General features: G+C 38.2%; 2 long non-coding RNA genes across 2 annotated transcripts in view; one reads left to right on the top strand and one right to left on the bottom strand.

Annotated features, from left to right (window-relative positions):
- Positions 1-23,289, bottom strand: part of LOC130707424 (uncharacterized) — a 120,196-nt gene that overhangs the window by 29,559 nt on the left and 67,348 nt on the right. The gene's annotated exons all lie outside the window — the stretch shown is intronic.
- LOC103006369 (uncharacterized) lies at positions 1,691-10,026 on the top strand. Its single transcript, XR_450476.2, has 4 exons — positions 1,691-1,771; positions 2,969-3,110; positions 8,573-8,743; positions 9,488-10,026. It is a non-coding gene; the product is annotated as an uncharacterized LOC103006369 (long non-coding RNA).

Genomic DNA, 23,289 nt, shown 5'->3' with positions numbered 1-23,289 from the left:
GCTGTGCTGGAATTAACAGGCCCAGAAAGCACTAAAGTAGGTGATGCTGCTTTGTATAACCTGGGCATTGAGCAAATACACAAGAAGAGCCTTCGGACTCCACGGTGCAATGTGGTCGTTACTCACACAAGCTTTGATGTGAGGCAGACCCAGGTTTTCCATTTCGGCTCTGTCCCTTGTTAGCTGTGGGAACTTGGGCAAGTTACTTCTTCTCTTTGAACCTCAGTTTCCTCAACCATCAAAAAGAGATTATTACACTTACCTCATAGGGAGGTTGGGAGAATTAAATTGTGCAGCATATATAGAGAACCTGGTCTAGTGGCTGGCAGATGGCAGTGAATAAAAAGTCAAACTAGATGTGTAGCAATAGTCTTCCATTTTGCTGTGTTCAGATTATTTTACTTCTGACGTGATAGCAGAAGTACCAGTACTAAAAGTGGTCATAGGAGCAGTACTTACTGTTCATAGTATTAACAGTCTAACTGTTACATTACGTACTTACCTATCATATTGAGTACTGACCATATTGAGATGTTGTACTCTGTGCTTTATATAAATGATTTATTACTTATACAACCACAAATAATAAGAGGTTACTTTCCCTTTGTGTGTTCAGATGAATTCAGAGAGATGAAGGGACTTGTTTGAGGTCACACACAGCTAGTAAGATGCTGAGCTCAAATTTAAACCCAGGTCTGTCTTACTCTAAAGCCTAGAATTTTCATTATGTGATCCCTAAATAGTAGGTAAACACAGCTTGGATTAGTATTGCTTCTGACCAAGGGAGCTCAGAAATATTGTATGAAAGAGACGGTATTTGAGCAGAATCTTAGAGGATGGGGACCTTTGCAAGGTGGGGAAGGGCATCCCAGGCAGAAAGAACTATCTAAGCAACTAACAAAGGCCTGAACGTATTTAGCATGGGCCAGCCGTGGAGGTCTGGGCCCATCAGAGGGAGTCGAAACATGGGCCTTCAAAAGAAGTGCCCCAGCCAAATGACCATAAAAAAGAATAAAATAATGCCATTTGCAACAACATGAATGGATCTAGAGATTATCATACTGAGTGAAGTAATTCAGACAGAGAAGGACAAGTATCATTGATATCACTTATATGTGGAATCTAAAAAATAATACAAATGAATCTATATACAAAACAGAAACAGATTCACAGACACAGAAAACAAACTTATGGTTACCAAAGGGGAAAGGGGGGGGCGGTGTGGAAGGAGAGATAAATTAGGAGTTTGGGATTAACAGATACACACTACTATATGTAAAATAGATAAATATCAATAACAAGGACCTACTGTATAGCACAGGGGACTATATTCAATATCTTTTAATAACATATAATGGAAAAGAATCTGAAAAAGAATATACATATATATATATATACATATATAACTGAAGCACTTTGCTGTACACTTGAAACATTGTAAATCAACTATACTTCAATAAGAAAAACAAAAAAAAACTGCCACAGCTACCACCAGAGAGTCATGGGATGTTGAATGTTGAATGTAACTCTTTCTGTTGCCCTGGAATTTTGGCAGAGATGCAAAGGCCAAGAACAAAATAGCAGATACCACATTATCTGCAAAGTCTAAAGTAGGGTGCTAAAACATTAGAAAAGAACTGGCTCCAAGCCAGTGCTACCAGGATCAGGTGATCACTTCCTCCAGCTGTATAAAAGATTGAGGTTGAAAAAAATCAAAAGAGAAAATTTCTTTGGAAAAAATGCTGAGTATTTTACTTCTCCTTGGATGAAGGTAGGGAAGAGCTGCAGCCTCACTTCAAACTTAGCATAACAGGTTGAAAAGTGACTAATGGGAGAGCTTGACATTCATCTCCAGGATTCTGGGGGACATAGGGACTGGTGTTTGGGGTTTAGAAAACATTTAAAGGTGAAAGACTGGACAGTGAAAAAGAGGGAAGAAAGACTTTGCTCTTTCATAACAAAGAAAAGGAGAGCTGTGTGGGATGGCAGTGTTTCTTCATCCATGACTTGGCAAAGGGGTTTACTTCCCTGTTTCTAGATGTGAATCCCATGGGGGGAAAAAAAATCCTGACTCAATCCAAAACAGACCCTCTCCAAGAGGACATCGTGTTCCCCGTAGTAAAGTGGCCCTTGAGAAGCACAAGGGATGCGGTAGACAAGTGAAAGTGACCAGCAACTGAAAATTATTACTCATAAAATTTACTGCAGCCTGAGATCATGAGCAAAGGAACTCCAAGGATCCCACAAATGTATCCCCCAAAGAAAAATTCAACAGTCATGAGTCCCTTATCCAGAGGGTAGAAACACACGGGATGACTAGACTAGCCTCGCTTACCTTCTCTCTACTTGCTAACTGCCCTTTCTGATACCTCCATGGCCAGGACCTCCTTTAAAACTGGACTGAACTCTTTAATTCTTGAAACTAACTGGAGTCTTTTTATTGTTTAAGAGTGACTGGGAAAGCTATTTCATCCAGGCATGGGGAACAAGGGCTTTACGCAGTCTACATTAAGCAGTGGGTGAGAAAGCGTAAAGTTGCTTTCAGGCTTGTATTCTACTGAGACCAGCTAATAGAATAAAAAATCAATTAGAATTGTGGCAGTAACAACAATAACAATAATCGTAAGTCCATGCAAATTCTTAACCTGCCATGTATTCTTCCTCATCTTTTGGCCTAGTCTCTTCATCAAGCCATGTGGGCTCCGGGTTTGATTTTTGTCCTCAGTCTCTTTTCTTGTTACGTTCTAGAACCAGGCATGCCACACAGACTTTTCTGGGTCATCACCTCTCAAACTGGTTTGGTTTTGCCACATCAATACTAATGTTGACTGCTTGAATGGCACGAAGTAGAAAGTGTTTTTAGGTGGGGGGATAATCTGTGATCAAATCTGAAAACTAGGTTGGGTGCTTATTTTGAAGGGATATGAAGGCCACGGTAATAAGTTCAAACTTTTTTTTTCCTTTGCAGATCTAAGGAGATTCTGAAGGCTTTTAATTTGAGCAATGATATCATCATATTCTGGGATTTTCATCTTTGATCATTTTGGGCAGCAATTGTGACGAATAGATTGAATAAGGAAGAAACTAGAAATAGGAAAACCAATGAAGAGGTAACCCTGAAATAAATAATCTACAGAATTAGTGAGAGAAGAATTAAAATTCTCCAATGACCCATCTAAAGGCAGGTACTGAAGTGCAGTAAGCATGTAAATAGTGAAGGGACAGACTGATAAATCAGGTGGGATAATCATCTGAAAATAAATAAAGATTTTGATGTGAGCTGCAGACTATGTATTGATTGATAAATTAGTATTCTAGTGCTTGTAACTATCACAAATTTCATTTTCATGCATTATTCTGGAATCCTGGATTATAAATTTCAATGAGATTTTCTGTCACGTGGACTTAATTCAGACTGTATGGATCTTCCTGTAAGGTTAGGAAAAGAGAAAATGGCTTCATGTCTCCTAACTATCTGCTGTCCTTAGACCAAAAGGAAAGCATCTTCCCCTCTCCTTCCCAAGTACTTTTATATCTAAATGGCAAATATGTATTTAATGAATCAGTCTTTTTTTTTTTATTAAGCGAAAAGCTATTTGTATTTCACTCCCAGCCCCACCTGGAATGATTCTTTATTTTACATTAGCTTTAACTTTGGTCTAATTATTTTCACAAACATTTTCAAAACTTCTTTGAAAATAACGTTAAATGCTTGAGGCATTAGCCAAGTGCAATTCCCTAGGAAACATCAAAGGAAAAGCTGGACTTACTGAGAACAATTTTCCATTGTAATACCCCAAAGTAACAATAACATTTTTGTGAGAGAAAGAACACGATAATATTCTGTGCCAATTTATATATGCTGCTTTCTCCTGTAATTAACGTGCCATCCGTTCCTGCTTCAGTCCCTAAAAGCCATCTGGTCACACACTCAACACCTTTTCACCTTGTTTCTCCAGACACAAATGCTGGAGGGTTCAGCTTAGCACCTATTTTATTTTGGACATACTCTGTCTTTTTATTCTTTCCAAATCTCCATACTTATCATCAGTCTTTGTTAGGATCATTTCCTTGTAAATTCAGGGAGTAATTAAAAGACTAGTACTAACATTAATATTAATACCATTTACTGACTGCCTATCACATGCCAGGTATCATGTTCAGGATTTTCCTACACTATCTCAATTTATCTGCACAATAAACCCAGGATATAGAAATAGTATTTCCATTTTACAAATGATAAAACAAGCTCAAAGAGATTTAGTAATCTGCCCAAGGTCCTACAACGAATGAGAAACCTAGCCGGGATTAAATCCAGACTAGGACTCTGAAGTACTGAGCTATTTTGCCTCTCTTGCCTATGGAAATCACCAGGATTTTCTGTACTTATGGTGCCGATCTGACCACAGGGATAAATTCAAGTGTCTGGGCTGAAACTGTTCACTCCTAATAAGGATTTTATTAAATGATTCCATAAATTAGACAAGAAAAGTTTTGGAAACTTATTCGTGATAAGAAAAATGTTGCTACACTTTGAAGAAAAAGTCATTTGAGTTAGAATCTTCAAAACAACCCCAAAGTAACCTAGAGAGGCAGTTCTGAGGTGAGACTGACCCACCTAAACTGAGAAACAGGTGTGACCTAGCTAAGGTTACGGACTGCAGTCTACCCCAACTCTCTGAGACAGTTCATAGGATATAGGTTATTAATGCTAGGTAGTCAATTTCTAATTCTTATTATTTAAAGCAAATTAAATCAACACTACAGACCATTCTTTCTCTAGTGATAAAATGCTACTTAGTGTACTAAACCTTTCTGCTACAGCATTGCATGGGGCACAGCAGGATAAGAAAATCAACAGGTAATTCACCCCATCAGGTTAGTACTAACTTTCAACATTTGTTCCCACTAGATATTTTTGCTAGGCTAAAGATATTACAACATTAACTAATTTGAGCTTTATAGCCTATGCCAAGCTCTATTTTATTCACTGATGCATGAGTTTGAGAAGCCAGAAAACCTTCCAAAAGTTAAGAACAGAAATCAATGGGAGAACGAAGGCACCAGATAACCTAAGCACTGAAATGCCACTCCTGAATCCTGCGAGTCAGTCATACCTTCCATCTTTGAAATCAGAGCAATAATTAGCTCATTGACTGGGCGTTGGAAACACTAAATCCCCTTCCTGACACTGACTCATTTTGTGTCCTGCACTAGTCACATAACCTTGTTGAACCTCAGTTTCTTCACTTGCAAAATGGAAATAATAATATGTATGGTACAGGGGTGTTGTGGAGTTTAATTAGTGTTTCTAAAATACTGTGAGATGATCAGATGAAAGGTGTACTTGAAATTTACAACATTAATTATTATTTTTATTGTATATAACCATTTAAAAATACAAGAAGCTATTGGATGTTGTTTTACCATCACTTAACATATATTATAGCACAAGCCTGTTTCTGAAAACCATGCTCTTATGGTCGATATGACTTGCTCATTCATAGATTATTCCCAAAGAAATCAAATTGGGAATAATATGCAAAATAGGATAACTAACAGGAATAGGGAAAGGCATAACAGGTAAGTATTGGCTTGACCAGTTATAGTAGACACACCTGACAGTTGAAGTAAACACAACAGCAGAAGGGATGTTTGAAGGAAACAAAGATATAGCTTGATTCCAAAACAATATAATGGTGCTTGTAGCTGAAGTGTGCTTTTCTTCTTAGAAACTCAAAGCAATTTACCAATATTATCTCCTTAATCCGCATAAGGAAGACAGCAAAGAGGAGTCCAATTTAAAGATGAATAGATGGAGACTTAGTGACTAAGTGGCTTGCCCAAAGTCACCGAGTCCATTGCTAGCAGGAGGATTTAGGCTGTCCTTTTCCTGGACCAGGTCAAAGAGTTTGCTAGAGATGGGGGCTGAGACTAGAACTCAGATGTTTTGTATCTAATAATTGTCTGATGTTACCTCTCCTCAAATAAATGGGTATAGTGTGAGGATAAAGGCATCTTACAAAAGAATCCTCTGCAGTATCTAAATAAAAGCTCCATTAATGCTTAGACGTTCTTACCGAGGTTGAGTAGGTCTCTCCTAGTTTAACAGTACCTTGTAAAGCATACTTCTTATTCCACTGTTTAATTACTGCAATTTCTATTTCCATCACTGATGGTGCATATTTCAAAGGAGTTTTATTTTTTAAGGTGCATTTCAGGACACTGGGGAAAAAATAGCCTCCTGCAGAGGGTGATTGAACTTTAGAACATGTTTAGTAAGTCATTTATTTCGTATCAGGAAGTTTTCAAAATGTTTGATTCCAGCCTAAGTCTCGGGAAGCATCAGTATGTACTCACCTCAGATAATTCAGATCTTAAAACTCTCTTTCCACATATGTCTACTTTTTGGCTTCATAAACATCCTAAATACAATTTTCACCCAAACTTACAAGATATAGAATGTGGGAGAAATACCATTGATATTAGACTTGAGTGTCTTAGAATATCTGAGACCACTCAACTGTCAAAAATGCCATTATCAGTTTTTATTTTATGTTAACTTGACTGGGGTTGTTAGCAGAAGTCTTTTATGTAATTAGGATCCATCACTTTGCTTATCCATCACTTTGCTTATTAATAACACTTTGATGATATTTCTGCATATTGGGCAAGTATTTCTCACTGATGTGATATTTTTACGTTTAAGGCATTCCACCCTGCTCTTTCTTTTAATAAAGGCATACTGTAAATTGTTTCCTGTAGAGACTCAGAAAATACATAAACTATAAAGACAATGGATGAAAAAAGAGAGGAAGCAAAAAGTGCCAACTTATTGAAAACCGACCAGAAAAACAGTATATGAAAAACTTCTCTAATATGATCAAACACACTTGTTTGAGAAAAAAATTAATTGATGAGGGATTTGATAAGGTCTAAGAAATTGTCACATTAAGGATGTGTTTACACACTTGCAAGTTGATGCAAATAATAACTCTTATAATTCCTTCTATTTAATTATGATTTAATTGGCATTTATTATTGAATAAACCTGTGAATAAAATTGTGCTGAGTGGCAATGTCTTTCACCAGGAATCAGTTACAAACTTCTGAATCTTCTTTTTTCGTTTCTTTTCCCTTCTTTGTTTAGCAACTAGATCCAAAATTGTTGTTGTCTTTGATCTAGAACAGTCTTACAGTCCTATTTTACCTGGTTGGCTGTCTGTGACTCACTCCACTTGGATTCACAAGATTCTGATTAATTAGTGGGGCAAGTTTCTACCCTGCATTATTTATCTCACAACCTCCAGCTTCAAGACTTGTATCAACTCTCTGGGCCAAACAATACAACACACAGAAACTTGTAAAGAGTTCTTTTCAAATAAACTCAGCTTCAAAATAAACCAGCACCCACACTAGTCTGCAACAGTTCTTCCTCTAATGCCCAGACACATCATCAAACAGTGTAGTTATGATATAACTCAGAGTTAATAATCCAATAGCTTGATTTCCCTGGAGATAAGTAAAAAGTATCTTCATGTGACTTGGATTTTCCCAACAATATTCAGGAACCTAGGAAAGGTATAGCACTGTAGGCTTTTAAAAAAATGTTTCCATGGATAAATTTTCTTGGCCAAAAGGATAAGAATTAATTGCCAAACACTAAGAATCTTCCTTCCCTCTGCCAATTGGCATTGCTTTGGATTTTTCTGTAACAATGTCCACGCCAGTTAGATTTCCTTCCCACTCATAATTCCATCTCGGGGTGAGGGAAGGGAGAATGGCAATGCCTACATCTGCAGAGGAAAAATATTATACTTGTGGAGAGACCCAATTTAAAAACACAACTTATAGGAGAAAAACTAGATGACATTGGGTATGGTGGTGATTTTTTTAGATATAACATCATAGTCATGATTTGTGAAAGAAATAATAAGCTGGATTCATTAAAATTAAAAACTTCTACTCTGCAAAAACAGTGAGAAAATAAGCCACACACTGGGAGAAAATATTTGCAATAGACACATCTGAAAACTGTTATCCAAAATATACAAAGAACTTTTAAAACTCAACAATAAGAAAACAGAGAACCCAATTGAAAAATGGCCCAAATACCTCAACAGACATCTCACCAAAGAAAATATACAGATGGCAAATAAGCATATGAAAAGATGCTCTGCATCATACGTCATCAGGGAAATGCAAATTAAAACAATGAGATACCACTAACACTTATTAGGACAGCCAAAATCCGGAACACTGACAACACCAAATGATAGTGAGGATGGGGAGCAACAGGAATGCTCATTCACTGCTCATGGGAATAAAAAATGGTATAGCCACTTTGGAAGACAGTTTTGCAGTTTCTTGTAAAACTAAATATATCTTACCAGACAAGCCAGCAATTATGGCTCCTTGGTATTTACCAAAGGAGTTGAAACCTTTTATCTATACAAAAACCTACACACAGATGTTTATAGCAGTTTTATTCATAATTGCCAAAACTTGGAAGCAATTAATATGTCCTTCAATAGGTAAATGGATAAATTAACTGTGGTACATTTCATTCTAGGCAAAGGAGTATTATTCAGTGCTAAAAAGAAATAAGCTATAAAGCCATGAAAAAGAGGGAACTGAAACTCATATTACTAAACAGAAGAAGCCAATTTTAAAAGGCTATATACTGTATGATTCCAACCATATGACATCCTGGAAAAGGTAAAACTATGGCAACAGTAAAAAGGTCAGTGGTTTCCAGGGCTTGTGGGTGAAGGGAGGGATGACTGGGCAGAGCACAGGGGATCTTTAGGGCAGCAAAAATACTCTCTATGCTACTATAATGCGGAATACATGTCAATATACATTTTCTTTAAACCCATAAAATGTACACCACCAATACTGAAACCTAAGGTAAACTACAGACTTCAGGTGCTTAGGATGTGTCAATGTAGGTTCATCAGTTGCATTGTTGTATTTGTATGCACTGCTCTGGTGAGGGATATTGATGATAGGGGAGGCAGTGCACGTGTGGAGGAATGGAGTACATGGAAAATCTCCGTACCTTCCTCTCAGTTTTGCTGTGAACCTAAAACTCTTCTGAAGAAAACAAAAGTCTTTAAAAACATACACATGCACACACACTCATGTGCATGCACACTTATCCAGTTTAAAGTTAGAGATTCCAGTGGTTGAGAGCAGCATATATAAAAGCCAGAACTCAGTCCACAGTTATGATGGTAAGAAACCAAAAAGTGCCATGCTAGATAAAATCAGCACAAGCATGCTGCTGTGTTGGTAAAATCCTATGTGAAACATGATGTTCTGTTTTATTTATCTGCCTGAAAAAGTTACCCCAATATAACTTTAAGGGCCCTCATGTAAAGTCTTAAACATGATCTGTTCTACCTGCAAAATGTTGCATGGACTGCTTCTGGGAGCTACAGCTAAGATATTTAAAAGTTATAAGTCAAGATATCTCTCCTTGCAGGTGATGAAACCTACCATATCATAGCGTGAGGAGCCAGGGGCACAGTTGGAATGCGTTTCCATTCAAGAACAATGGTGGATTCCATCCTGGTGGGACCACAGCATGCCCTACAGAGGGGCATCCTTGGCTCCAGCCCTTGTAGAGTCAATATGGCCTCCCCAGGTCTCTTGGATAAAGTTACATAAAGCTTCATTCTTAGTGTTTCTCTCATTTCTTTAGTTTTCAAACATGAATAGGGCCAGAGTCACAGCATGACTGCCTCTTTAGTTACAAACGTCCCCTTCCTGTTGAGGAGACTGCTTAGTGGTGCAGGCTGGAGATCACACCCAGGTCTACACTAACTCAGCAACTCAAAAGCCAAGCAGAAGGAATCACAGGCCAACCTCTCCTCACTCCATGTAAATCTGCTTCGGCTCAGCTGGGTGTCCGGTGGACTGAGTCATGTAATTACCCCATGGGAAACAGCCCCACGAAGATGGTACTGCATTTAAATACCATGAACAGATCCTGTAAGCTCCATTATTTATTTTAATAAAACACGGTTGTGCTTGTTTAGTGTTTGTATTTGTTTTAACAGTAATCAAAATTATATGGACTCTAATTTTCAATGAATGCATCTTAATCATACAGAAAGGTATAATTAATTGGTTAGTCAAGGAAGCCTTCAGTTCTCACATACATTCTGCCCCTCTTGTCTCCCTCATTTCCTCCCACTCTGCTATTTTAGGCCATGAAGGCATTTAAATTATTTTAGGCTTTTTTTTTTTTTCTCTCAGCAAATATCAACTGGGACTTTTATGGTCCTCCTACAAAGGGAGAACAAAGGATTGACCATTCTATCATTTGTACTCAATTAAATATCCTAATATGAAGCTTTCTTGTAAATGTCCATTTAGGTTTATCAAATATAAAATGACAAAGCTTATAGCTCATTCCATCCAAACACTGCAGAGGCTTCTTCTAAGACCTGTTGCTGCATGTGTTCATGATTTACTGTTACGTGGGTAGGAGCTTTCACTCTCTGAGGACTTCTTGGCTTAGATATTAAATCATGATCAGACACACACCCTGAGTGACATTTTTCTCTTCTTAATTCCCACATAAAACTCCCACTGAAGTGATGGAGAAGACTCATGTGTGTGGGAGACTGACTTGGTATTTGCAAAGGTTCTTAACCAACAAGGAGGAATTGCATTTTGTCTGCTCACAATGCATCAATGCATATAATAATCTCCCCTCCTTGCATTGACAACCCAATTTCAGTTCAGAAACTAGAATGATAAGTATTGTACATGCTCCAGAATACAGGCATTCAGCCTCTATTAAAAGCATTTAGTTTTTCTAGAATTTAACAGCACAACTCTATTAACATAGAGTTAATATGTTAAGCTCAATATGGCAAAATCCTAAGCAGCTTGAAAACGCAGTGGTAGGAGTTGAAGTCAGCCTACCCAGCTGACAAGTGACTCAATACTGAAGTTTAATTGTCTTTGCTGTTCGCCAGTAACTGTAAGCAGGTACTTATCTGGGCCTCACCATGCTGGTTCACCAGCATTTTTCAGTTGGGAAAGTAACTTCGTGAACTACAGTGGCTGTGCTAGATGAAAATAGGTGTATTATCATTGGCATTTTGGACAAGCCTTTGGCATTTTATTGCCCTGGTATGGCACTCAAGAGCATTATACTGTGTGCAGAAAGATCAGCCAAGATGATGAAATGTTGGCCTTCCTCCAAAATTTCAAGTGGTTTACACCCAGTATCGGCTAGGAAGGCATTTGTTCACACATAGGTTGACATTCTCAGCTTAGAAAAGCCTGGGAACTTACCTTCTTTCACTCACTCACACTCCTATACACGTTTACAAATACAAAACTTAATGTCTAAAACACTGTTTCCAACAGGAGTATAAAGCATAAACTAAACTCAGACTAAAAATTAGTGATTTATGTGATTGAATAAGATTCAACATTTAAATTTTTAGTCATGAAACACTGGAGGTTTTGCAACATGAGTACCAATGTATTTTTAGTTAAACTCTCAATTTTTCTGTTCTGTCATTAATATTTTAGAACAAATAAAATCCACAGGTAATCACCACAAATTATTTTAATCTTTCCACCAATGCTCTCTCCCCACAAGCTCCCTACCAAACCACTAATAGGTAGAAGAATGACTATGTGTTTTACCCCCTTTATTTTTCTCTCCTCCCAAGAACTAACTACGAACAGGGAAAGAAACCAGCAGTGAATGGGAGGAGCCATGAGATAATTGATCACCTGAATAATCAAGAATAAGCAATAGTCCTCAGAAGGAAACAGCTTTCCTGCGGTGAGTGAGGAGGATGCTTTGTTCTACACGACCCTTCTTGATTAGAAGGACCTCTGTTCTATGAAACAATCAGCCTGACAACCCATTAAGTGTTACAGCATTGGGGACCACTTCAGGCCATCAGTAGCTTTGGGCAAACCACTTGACATTGTGGCGCTTCAATTTCTTCACCAGTAAAGGACTCAGTTTATTTATTTTTAAGTACCCTAATATACCTGAATTCTTTATCACAACCTTTGGACTGCCATTTATACAATGACTTTGCTATTGCACTTCACTGGAAGAATTGGGGAATTAAATTCTCATATTTTCCTCTTCGATTATCTACTTTTGGGAAAATGTCTTATTTGCAAATCCACTGGTGAAGCAAAGATGGTGCTTATGCCTCCCTATGCCCTTATCAGAAGGAGAAGTGCACTTTCTTTCCAGTCTTTCCACACTACTGAGTTCTCTTATGGCTTTTGGAATTAGCACAGAATATCTGTAATATCAGAAATATGTAGAAATGTATTTACCACAACCAATAAATGACTGCATAGCACTGTCATTCCCTACCATTCCAGCTCTTTGCAGCTTTTTAAGATAGCATGGCCCTATAGAAACAACCATATATTATGTTTTGATGTGTTTTTTGGTGTGAAGGAAGTCAGGAAGATAATTCTTAGTCTTTACCAGTCTAGAAATGCCTTGATGTTCCTTGCTGTGTTCAAGGCTCACGAAGGGAAAAATTGCTTCTATACTAATGGACAAGGAAAGAATCTCTCTACCTACTCTACCTCAGCTTCAATCACAAACAATTCATGACCATCTAACTACTTTTCAAAGCAGTCTTCTTCTTTAACCTTACCTTACATTTATCGTACCATTAAACAATGGCCGTCTGGATTCTTTGAAGTCCTGATAAGACATTCTTATCGCCTATCACCAAAGTCTTAACATTTTCAGAATAAATCATATTTCCAATAAGGAAAGAAAATTCATTGCAGGAGACTATTACCATAATGGAGCTGGTCCCCCAGCACCAAGGATAAGGTACTAATTGGAGCAGATCAGAGGATCTCAGAACTGTAATAGCTGTTATTTATTTACACAAACCCTATGCCTTTAACTCTGGCCAGCTTATTCTGTGGCCAAATAAAAACAAGTCTAGACAACACAGGTCGATTCATGGTCAGTGTCCTGGGAGCCTTGGCTTCATTTCTGCCTTGACCCTCACACCTACACTGGTCTTGCATTCGCCTGACTTGAGGACCCTGGATTTATTACAGAATTTTGGCCCCATACACGTACGTATCTCTTGGATACATTCTCCGATGTTAACCATCACCTCTGGACACAACTGTACACTCAAACTCAAGTCTTATTCTACCTCAGATCACAGAGGAAGTGCCTTTCCTGATCTAATTCCAGCCCCAGAGCCAATGCCAGTGGCATGTCCTTTGTTTTATGCTTTGACAATATCTGACTGGGCCTATTGCAGGGGGATTGGCCCCTGTTCAACAGTCAACAGGCTATGAGGCTGATCAGCCCAGAAAGGCTATGGCTGGACATTGGACTAGACATACGGAATCAATACAACATGACAGAAAAAAAATGCAGTCTGGCTGGGGATTTATGAACCAGTTCTGTCAATTCACCTAGTGTGCATTTGGCATATTGTTAAAAAGAAGAGAGAAGAGAAGAGAAGAGAAGAGAAGAGAAGAGAAGAGAAGAGAAGGGAAAGGAAGGGAAAGGAAGAAAAAAAGAGAAAAGAAAAGGAAAGGAAAGAGAAGCTATCCCAAAGATAAACAGATTCATATCTGCTCCTTTACTAAATATTTACCAATCCAGAAATCATCCCATATTAGTGGTTCTCCACTTTTGTTACACATTGGAATCACCTGAAAAGCTTTAAAAAATACTTAGGCCTGGTCCCCTCCTGCAGATTCTCATTTAATTTCTTTAGGGAGGGGCCCACATACAGGAATATTTAAATGTTCAACTTTAGAATTCAGTGCTTCTCGAAATTTAGTGTACATAAGAATTACCTGGTTATTTTGTTAAAATGCAGATGCTGATACAGCAGGTCTCTGGTGGAGCCCGAGACTCTGCGGGTGTAACAAGCTCCCAGGTGTTGCTGATGCTGTTGCTTCATGAGCAACACTGAGCAGCAAGATGGAAACTAATCGCTAACGCCTGAGAAGCAACTTACCACATTTGCTAGGTTGATTTTTCTACCTGCATTTGGTTAGTGCACAACAAAAGCCAGTGGAGACCTACCTTCTCCATTTCTCATTGCAGTTCTACAAGTTCACTTCAAAGGACATGCAAGTTGCAATGTTTAGACTCAACCCATCCGTAATTATCGATACCTCCCTTCTTCCCGAGAGCCATCCGAAGTGCTCCCCACATCACTAGGCTGAGAAAATCCACAGCAGCAAACCCTCTCACAGTTTCTCTACACACAGAAAGTCCATCAAAGCCAAATGGAAACAAACCACACATATTGTACAAAGGACTATGGGAAAATGCAAGGAAATACAAGACATTGCCCCATCCTTCCTCCTCACCTGTTGACAAGGTCTGTATAGAAAAACAGAGCCTACAATTCAGAGCAGAAGTGTTCAGGGTCAAATAAGTGGTACTGGAAGGGAGTGCTATACGAGAAGAGAGGCGAAAAAGATGTCCCCGTAGGCTGGGCAATTAGGGATAGGGTGGGGGAGTGTAGGGGTGTCTCATACAGGAGAACTTACACCACTCAAGACAGATAGGGAGGGGGCAAGAGGGGAGGGTTCCAGAACCATTCCAGGGAGAGTTAACTTGGTACTACCATAGGACAGAGGGAGGAGAACCAAGGTGGGGACCAAGGACAGTGAGAAGACCACTTCAACTAAGACAGAAAGAAAAGTCAGAAATTACTAAATTCTAATCATTTGAGGCCTATGAATTCTTTAGGCTGGTACTTTGAAACATGATGTCAAGCTGAAGGATAATGGATGGACCACAAATACTCACAGCTTTTAAGACTATACATATCAGAGTTACATATATAATAACAATACCTAATAGTCATTATGCACTTCCTATGTGCCAGGCATAGTTCTAAGTCCCTTACATATAAAGACCTATTTAATTCTCACAACAAATCTACAAAATAGGTACTATTATCATCATCACTGGAACATAACCTACATAAAAACAGGAGTTTTGTATATTTTGTTCACACTTGCAATTCTCAGTATCAAAATAGCAACTGAATCAAAAAGTCCTGATTCTGCAGATGAGAATTGGGAGCACAGGGAGATTAAATAACGTGTATAAAGTGATAGAGTCAACAGGTGGCAGAGTGGGGACTCAACCTCAGGTGCCTTAGCTTTGGTATCCATGGCTCTACCATCATGCAACAGGCCTCCAGTTTAAGAGAAGACCTCTCGGATTCCATTATCTTTACCATGTCAAGTCTAGTTCTTGCCTCCACTGGTTAAGCTACAATTAATTTTTTAAAAATGCAATGAGAATTTGAGTGTGGAGGATATCCTATCCGGGTCTAGGAGAGAAAAAGCAGTGTCCTTGAGCACGTGTTAAGTTGTCTCATTCTTGCAATGACATTCAATGCTAAGTGTAATTGATCCCCTGAAGCTTTAGCAAGGTTCTCCATGGGTCCAAATCACACAGCTAGTACCTCACTTTGAGAACCTGAACTCAAGTCCACAGATTCTACTTCTGGTAATTTTTTACCCTAAACTTGTCTCTTTAAGATATAAAGTCTTCTCTCTTTAGTTCCTGATGACTTGCTTATTTATTTAAAACCATTGCTAAGATACTACATCTTTTCATCCCTCTCTCAGTATACATGTATTGTGTGCCTGTTACCATTATGAGACATGAGGGAACAGAAAATCCCTAGCCCTAAAGGGCCCAAAGTCTAGGCTGAAGGACATATATAAAAACAAACAACAACAAATGAGATGGGGGCCCCATAGACCTATACCTGAGGCCCATGCAATAAAAGCAAGAATTCTTCTTGAAGGATCTGGGAAGGTTTTTCAGAAGAAGATCTCATATATAGCATGTCCAATGATGCCTTCCTGACAACAAGTTGGGGGTCACACGTGGCTGCCTTCTTTTTCTCTGCTCCCTCTACCCTATGTTCTGCTCATACAGTGTAGAGTCCTCCAGCTGTCTTACTCCTCAGTGCCTCTGCTCATCCTGGATGCCCTCCAGTTCCTTGCCTGCCTGGATCAAATCTACTCCCTCTTTTACAGACTCATCTTTTATAAACTTCATCTCTTTAATGGAGGCTCTTCTGACCATCACCCAATCACTCCTTCCTTTGCATCTGAACTATATTCCATCTCATACTTATAGCTATGAAATACTTACAATATTTAATTTCTCCTAAATTGCTACATGTTGGTCTCCCTCTAGCAGACTATTAGTTTCCTACAGTCAGAGACCGCATCTTTAGAGGACGTATCTTAATCATCATTTTAGCCTCTGTGGCTAGACTGTGACTATCCCAGACTGTTCTTTTAGAGGTGATAATTTTCAGTGGCTCATTTGTTCACCAGTTTCCAAATACACATATGGATCAGTTGTACTTGACTGAAGAGTACATCATAACAACAGTAAAGAATCTGTGTCTGTGATTAACTACAGGGTTGTAATAGTAAATGAAACATTTATAGGCAGTGAGGTCAGAGGTGAACATAGAGTGATAGAGAGATAAACAGTAATAATTCTTGACATTTGTATAGCCCTTTTATTACCCAAAATTCTTTCACATATCTTATCTTCCTTTATCTGTATAATAATGATATAAAGTAGAAAGGAAACTTCTCTACAGTTTATGGAAGGTGAAAGTTAGATATAGGAGATTGAGTGACATCTATTATCTGTTTATGACCAAATAAAGACTCAAATTGCATATTTTGACTCTAGATCTATGGCCTTATACTAAGACATGAATGATGGTCTGATGCATTTGTGCATTTTTGATGCATTCATTCATTTAATACATATGACATATGAAAGGTACCATACTGGTCTGGTCCTTGAATACAAACAAATAAAATAAAAAGTTATAACCCTCAAGAAATTCACAGTGCAAGTAAATATATAAGCAGGTAACTACACAATTACACCTCAGTGTGATGAATGTTAATGTCATGGACTGAATGTTTGTACTCCTCTTGCCACAAAAATTCAAATGCTGAAACCTAAGCCCCAATGTGATGGTATTTGGAGGTGGGGACTTTGGGAGAGAACTAGGTCATAAGAGTGGAACCCTCAAGAATGGGATTAGTGCCCTTATAAAAAAGGACCCAGAGAGCTCCCTTTCCCCTTCAGCCATGTGAAGACACAGCAAGAAGACAACCATCTATGAACCAGGAAGAGGGCCCTCACCAGACACCGAATCAGCTGGCACCTTGATCTTAGACTTCCCAACCTACAGAACTGTGAGAAATAAATTTCTGTTGTTTATAAGCCACACAGTCTATGGTATTAATATTATAGCAGTCAAAATGGACTAAGATAGCTACATAAAGACTTGTTTAAAGTGTCGTAGGGACTCACTGAAGCATTTAACGAGCCAGGGAGTTAGGCAAGGAGACTTGGGATTGGGGGTGGTAAAAGAGGGAATTTGGTCAGCAAAGGCTTCCTTGGGGAAAAAATGCTTGAAGAACATGTCCTAGTTAGCTAAGAAAGGAATTAGGAGTAGAGGAAAGATCGTTTGGGGCAGAAACAGGAAAATGTGTAAAGATACAGAGTCATACCAAAGAATGGCACAATCTTTCTGTAAGTTACCGCCATAGCTTCTGAAATTGCTACTTCCCCCAAAAGATTAACTCTAGTGTCCATATCCTTCTTCACTGGAAGACTTATTGTTCCTGCTGTTTGGAGAGTTGTCAGCAGTCAGCTTTTAGCTGTGAGCCCCTTCAGGAATTGTCTCAGCTGCAGAGCCCTCTCATCCAAGGTCATGCCATTTTCCGTGAATACCCACATCCAATACCAGATCAGTGCAGGAACACACAGTCCTGACCATCATGGCCCAACTCAAGATACCTATGAAGGACCATTTTAGCTCCAAGGGTCTCTGTGGTTCTGGCTGAAGCTATAGTTATGCTTGTATTTCAGTTCAACTTTTCATTTTGCCTAATCCGGTTTCCTTCCCCATCCCTTCTATAGGTGTCGGTCCATGAGCTCTCATTAATAAATACAGCAAGTTCTAATCTCCATCTCAGAGACTGCTTCCTGGGGAACCTCACCTTGTGATAGTTGGTACCAGGCGTGCTCTAAGAATGTAGGAAGAAAGACAGGGTTTTGGAGCTGGATCACTTACTGCTTTGCTTGGCAGTGAGAACTCCTTCCCTGATGGAAGAGGAAGCACAGAAAGCCCTGGTACTAGGTGAAGGACCAACTGTTCATATTTTCACTGGTGAACTGAGATGATACAAAGGTGGATGAGATGCACTAGCCAGTGTTATATATTACATTTGTAAAAAAAGGTAATAGAACCTATAAAAACAATGGAATTGTATGGTTATTTTCTAACCTCCTTTTCTGGAGGAAAGAAAACAAAAGCTGAGAGAAATTAACAAGTGATAAAAAGCAATTGTGGACATTCACAGAAAGATAGACAAGATGACAAGGCAGAGGGCTATGTACCAGACGAAGGAACAAGATAAAACCCCAGAAAAACAACTAAATGAAGTGGAGATAGGAAACCTTCCAGAAAAAGAATTCAGAATAACAATAGTGAAGATGATCCAGGACCTCAGAAAAAGAAAGGAGGCAAAGATCGAGAAGATGCAAGAAATGTTTAACAAAGATCTAGAAGAATTAAAGAACAAACAAACAGAGATGAACAACACAATAACTGAAATGAAAAATACACTAGAAGGAATCAATAGCAGAATAACTGAGGCAGAAGAACAGATAAGTGACCTGGAAGACGAATGGTGGAATTCACTGCTGCAGAACAGAATAAAGAAAAAAGAATGAATAGAAATGAAGACAGCCTAAGACACCTCTGGGACAACATTAATTGCAACAATATTCGCATTATAGGGGTCCCAGAAGGAGAAGAGAGAGAGAAAAGCCCCAAGAAAATATTTGAAGAGATTATAGTCGAAAAATTCCCTAACGTGGGAAAGGAAATAGCCCCCAAGTCCAGGAAGTGCAGAGAGTCCCATACAGGATAAACCCAAGGAGAAACACGCCGAGACACATAGTAATCAAATTGGCAAAAATTGAAGACAAAGAAAAATTATTGAAAGCAGCAAGGGAAAAATGACAAATAACATACAAGGGAACTCCCATAAGGTTAACAACTGATTTCTCAGCAGAAACTCTACAAGCCAGAAGGGAGTGGCATGATATACTTAAAGTGATGAAAGGGAAGAACCTACAACCAAGATTACTCTACCCTGCAAGGATCTCATTCAGATTTGATGGAGAAATCAAAAGCTTTACAGGCAAGCGAAAGCTAAAAGAATTCAGCACCACAAAACCAGCTCTACAACAAATGCTAAGGGAACTTCTCTAAGTGGGAAACACAAGAGAAGAAAAGGACCTACAAAAACAAACCTAAAGCAATTAAGAAAATAGTAATAGGAACATACATTTCGATAATTACCTTAAACGTGAATGGAATAAATGCTCCAACCAAAAGACACAGGCTTCCTGAATGGATACAGAAACAACACCCATATATATGCTGTCTACAAGAGACCCACTTCAGACCTAGGGACACATACAGACTGAAAGCGAGGGGATGGAAAAAGATATTCCATGCAAATGGAAATCAAAAGAAAGCTGCAGTAGCTATACTCATATCAGATAAAATAGACTTTAAAATAAAGAATGTTACAAGAGACAAGGAAGGACACTACATAATGATCAAGGGATCAATCCAAGAACAAGATATAACAATTATAAATATATATGCACCCAACATAGGGGTACCTCAATATATAAGGCAACTGCTAACAGCTATAAAAGAGGAAATTGACAGTGACACAATAATAGTGGGGGACTTAAACACCTCACTTACACCAAAGGACAGATCATCCAAACAGAAAATTAATAAGGAAACACAAGCTTTAAATGACACAATAGACCAGATAGATTTAATTGATATTTATAGGACATTCCATCCAAAAACAGCAGATTACACTTTCTTCTCAAGTGCGCACGGAACATTCTCCAGGATAGATCACATCTTGGGTCACAAATCAAGCCTCAGTAGATTTAAGAAAATTGAAATCATATCAAGCATCTTTTCTGACCACAGTGCTATGAGATTAGAAATCAATTACAGGGGAAAAAAATGTAAAAAAAGACAAACACATGGAGGCTAAACAATAAGTTACTAAATAACCAAGAGATCATTGAAGAAATCAAAGAGGAAATCAAAAAATATCTAGAGACCAATGATAATGAAAACACGATGATCCAAAACCTATGAGATGCAGCAAAAGCAGTTCTAAGAGGGAAGTTTATAGTTATACAAGCCTACCTCAAGAAACAAGAAAAATCTCAAATAAACAATCTAAGATTACACTTAAAGGAACTAGAGAAAGAAGAACAAACAAAACCCAAGTTAGCAGAAGGAAAGAAATCATAAAGATCAGAGCAGAAATAAATGAAATAGAAGCAAAGAAAACAATAGCAAAGATCAATAAAACTAAAAGCTGGTTCTTTGAGAAGATAAACAAAATTGATAAACCTTTAGCCAGACTCATCAAGAAAAAGAGGGAGAGGACTCAAATCAATAAAATTAGAAATGAAAAAGGAGAAGTTACAACAGACACCGCAGAAATACAAAGCATCCTAAGAGACTACTACAAGCAACTCTATGCCAATAAAATGGACAACTTGGAAGAAATGGACAAATTCTTAGAAAGGTATAACCTTCCAATACTGAACCAGGAAGAAAGAGAAAATATGAACAGACCAATTACAAGTAATGAAATTGAAACTGTGATAAAAAATCTTCCAACAAACAAAAGGCCAGGACCAGATGGCTTCACAGCTGAATTCTATCAAACATTTAGAGAAGGGCTAACACCCATCCTTCTCAAACTCTTCCAAAAAATTACAGAGGAAGGAACACTCCCAAACTCATTCTATGAGGCCACCATCACCCTGATACCAAAACCAGACAAAGATACTACAAAAAAAGAAAATTACAGATCAATATCACTGGTGAATACAGATGCAAAACTCCTCAACAAAATACTAGCAAACAGAATCTAACAACACATTTAAAGGATCATACACCATGATCAAGTGGGATTTATCCCAGAGATGCAAGGATTCTTCAATATACACAAATCAATCAATGTGATAAACCACACTAACAAACTGAAGATGAAAAACCATATGATCATCTCAATAGATACAGAAAAAGCTTTTGACAAAATTCAACAACGATTTATGATAAAACCTCTCCAGAAAGTGGTCATAGAGCGAACCTACCTCAACATAATAAAGGCCATATACGACAAACCCACAGCAAACATCATTCTCAATGGTGAAAAACTGAAAGCATTTCCTCTAAGATCAGGAACAAGATAAGGATGTCCACTCTCGCCACTATTATTCAACATAGTTTTGGAGGTCCTAGCCACGGCAATCAGAGAAGAAAAAGAAATAAAAGCAATACAAATTGGAAAAGAAGAAGTAAAACTGTCATGATTTGCGGATGACATGATATTATACATAGAGAATCCTAAAGGTGCCACCAGAAAACTACTAGAGCTAATCAATGAATGTGGCAAAATTGCAGGATACAAAATTAATGCACAGAAATCTCTTGCATCCCTATACACTAATGATGAAAAATCTGTAAGAGAAATTAAGGATACACTCCCATTTACCATTACAACAAAAAGAATAAAATACCCAGGAATAAACCTACCTAGGGAGACAAAAGACCTTTACGCAGAAAACTATAAAACACTGATGAAAGAAATTAAAGATGATACCAACAGACGGAGAGATGTACCATGTTCTTGCATTGGAAGAATCAATATTGTGAAAATGACTATACTACCCAAAGCAATCTACAGATTCAATGCAATCCCTATCAAATTACCAATGGCATTTTCTACAGAACTAGAACAAAAAATCTTAAAATTTGTATGGAGACATAAAAGACCCTGAATAGCCAAAGCAGTCTTGAGGGAAAAAAACTGACCTGGAGGAATCAGACTCCCTGACTTCAGACTATACTACAAAGCTAGTAATCAAGACAATATGGTACTGGCACAAAAATAGAAATATAGATCAATGGAACAGGATAGAAAGCCCAGAGATAAACCCACGCACCTATGGTCAACTAATCTATGACAAAGGAAGCAAGGATATAGAATGGAGAAAAGACAGTCTCTTCAATAAGTGGTGCTGGGAAAACTGGACAGCTATATGTAAAAGAATGAAATTAGAACACTCCCTAACACCATACACAAAAATAAACTCAAAATGGATTAGAGACCTAAATTGAGAGTGGACACCATAAAACTCTTAGAGGAAAACATAGGAAGAACACTCTTTGACATAAATCACAGCAAGATCCTTTTTGACCCACCTCCTAGAGTAATGGAAATAAAAACAAAAATAAACAAATGGGACCTAATGAAACTTAAAAGCTTTTGCAAAGCAAAGGAAACTACAAACAAGACGAAAAGACAACCCTCAGAATGGGAAAAAGTATTTACAAATGAATCAATGGACAAAGGATTAACCTCCAAAATATATAAACAGCTCATGCAGCTCAATATTAAAAAAACAAACAACCCAATCCAAAAATGGGCAGAAGACCTAAATAGACATTTCTCCAAAGAAGATATACAGATGACCAGGAAGCACATGAAAAGCTGCTCAACATCACTAATTATTAGAGAAATGCAAATCAAAACTACAACGAGGTATCACCTCACACCAGTTAGAATGGGCATCATCAGAAAATCTACAAACAACAAATGCTGGAGAGGGTGTGGAGAAAAGGGAACCCTCTTGCACTGTTGGTGGGAATGTAAATTGATACAGCCACTATGGAGAACAGTATGGAGGTTCCTTAAAGAACTAAAAATAGAATTACCATATGACCCAGCAATCTCACTACTGGGCATATACCCAGAGAAAACCATAATTCAAAAAGACACATGCACCCCAATGTTCATTGCAGCACTATTTACAATAGCCAGGTCATGGAAGCCACCTAAATGCCCATCGACAGATGAATGGATAAAGAAGGTGTGGTACATATATACAATGGAATATTACTCAGCCAGCCATAAAAAGGAACGAAATTGGGTCATTTGTAGAGACACGGATGAATCTAGAGACTGTCATACAGAGTGAAGTAAGTCAGAAAGAGGAAAACAAATATCGCATATTAACAGATGTATGTGGAACCTAGAAAAATGGTACAGATGATCCGGTTTGCAGGGCAGAAGTTGAGACACAGGTGTAGAGAACAAAGGTGT

Source organism: Balaenoptera acutorostrata, chromosome 2, assembly GCF_949987535.1.
Source record: "Balaenoptera acutorostrata chromosome 2, mBalAcu1.1, whole genome shotgun sequence".
In the NCBI taxonomy this organism is placed as follows: Eukaryota; Metazoa; Chordata; class Mammalia; order Artiodactyla; family Balaenopteridae; genus Balaenoptera; species Balaenoptera acutorostrata.
Note: the sequence above shows the minus strand (reverse complement) of the source record. Positions and strands in the feature narration are given on the sequence as shown.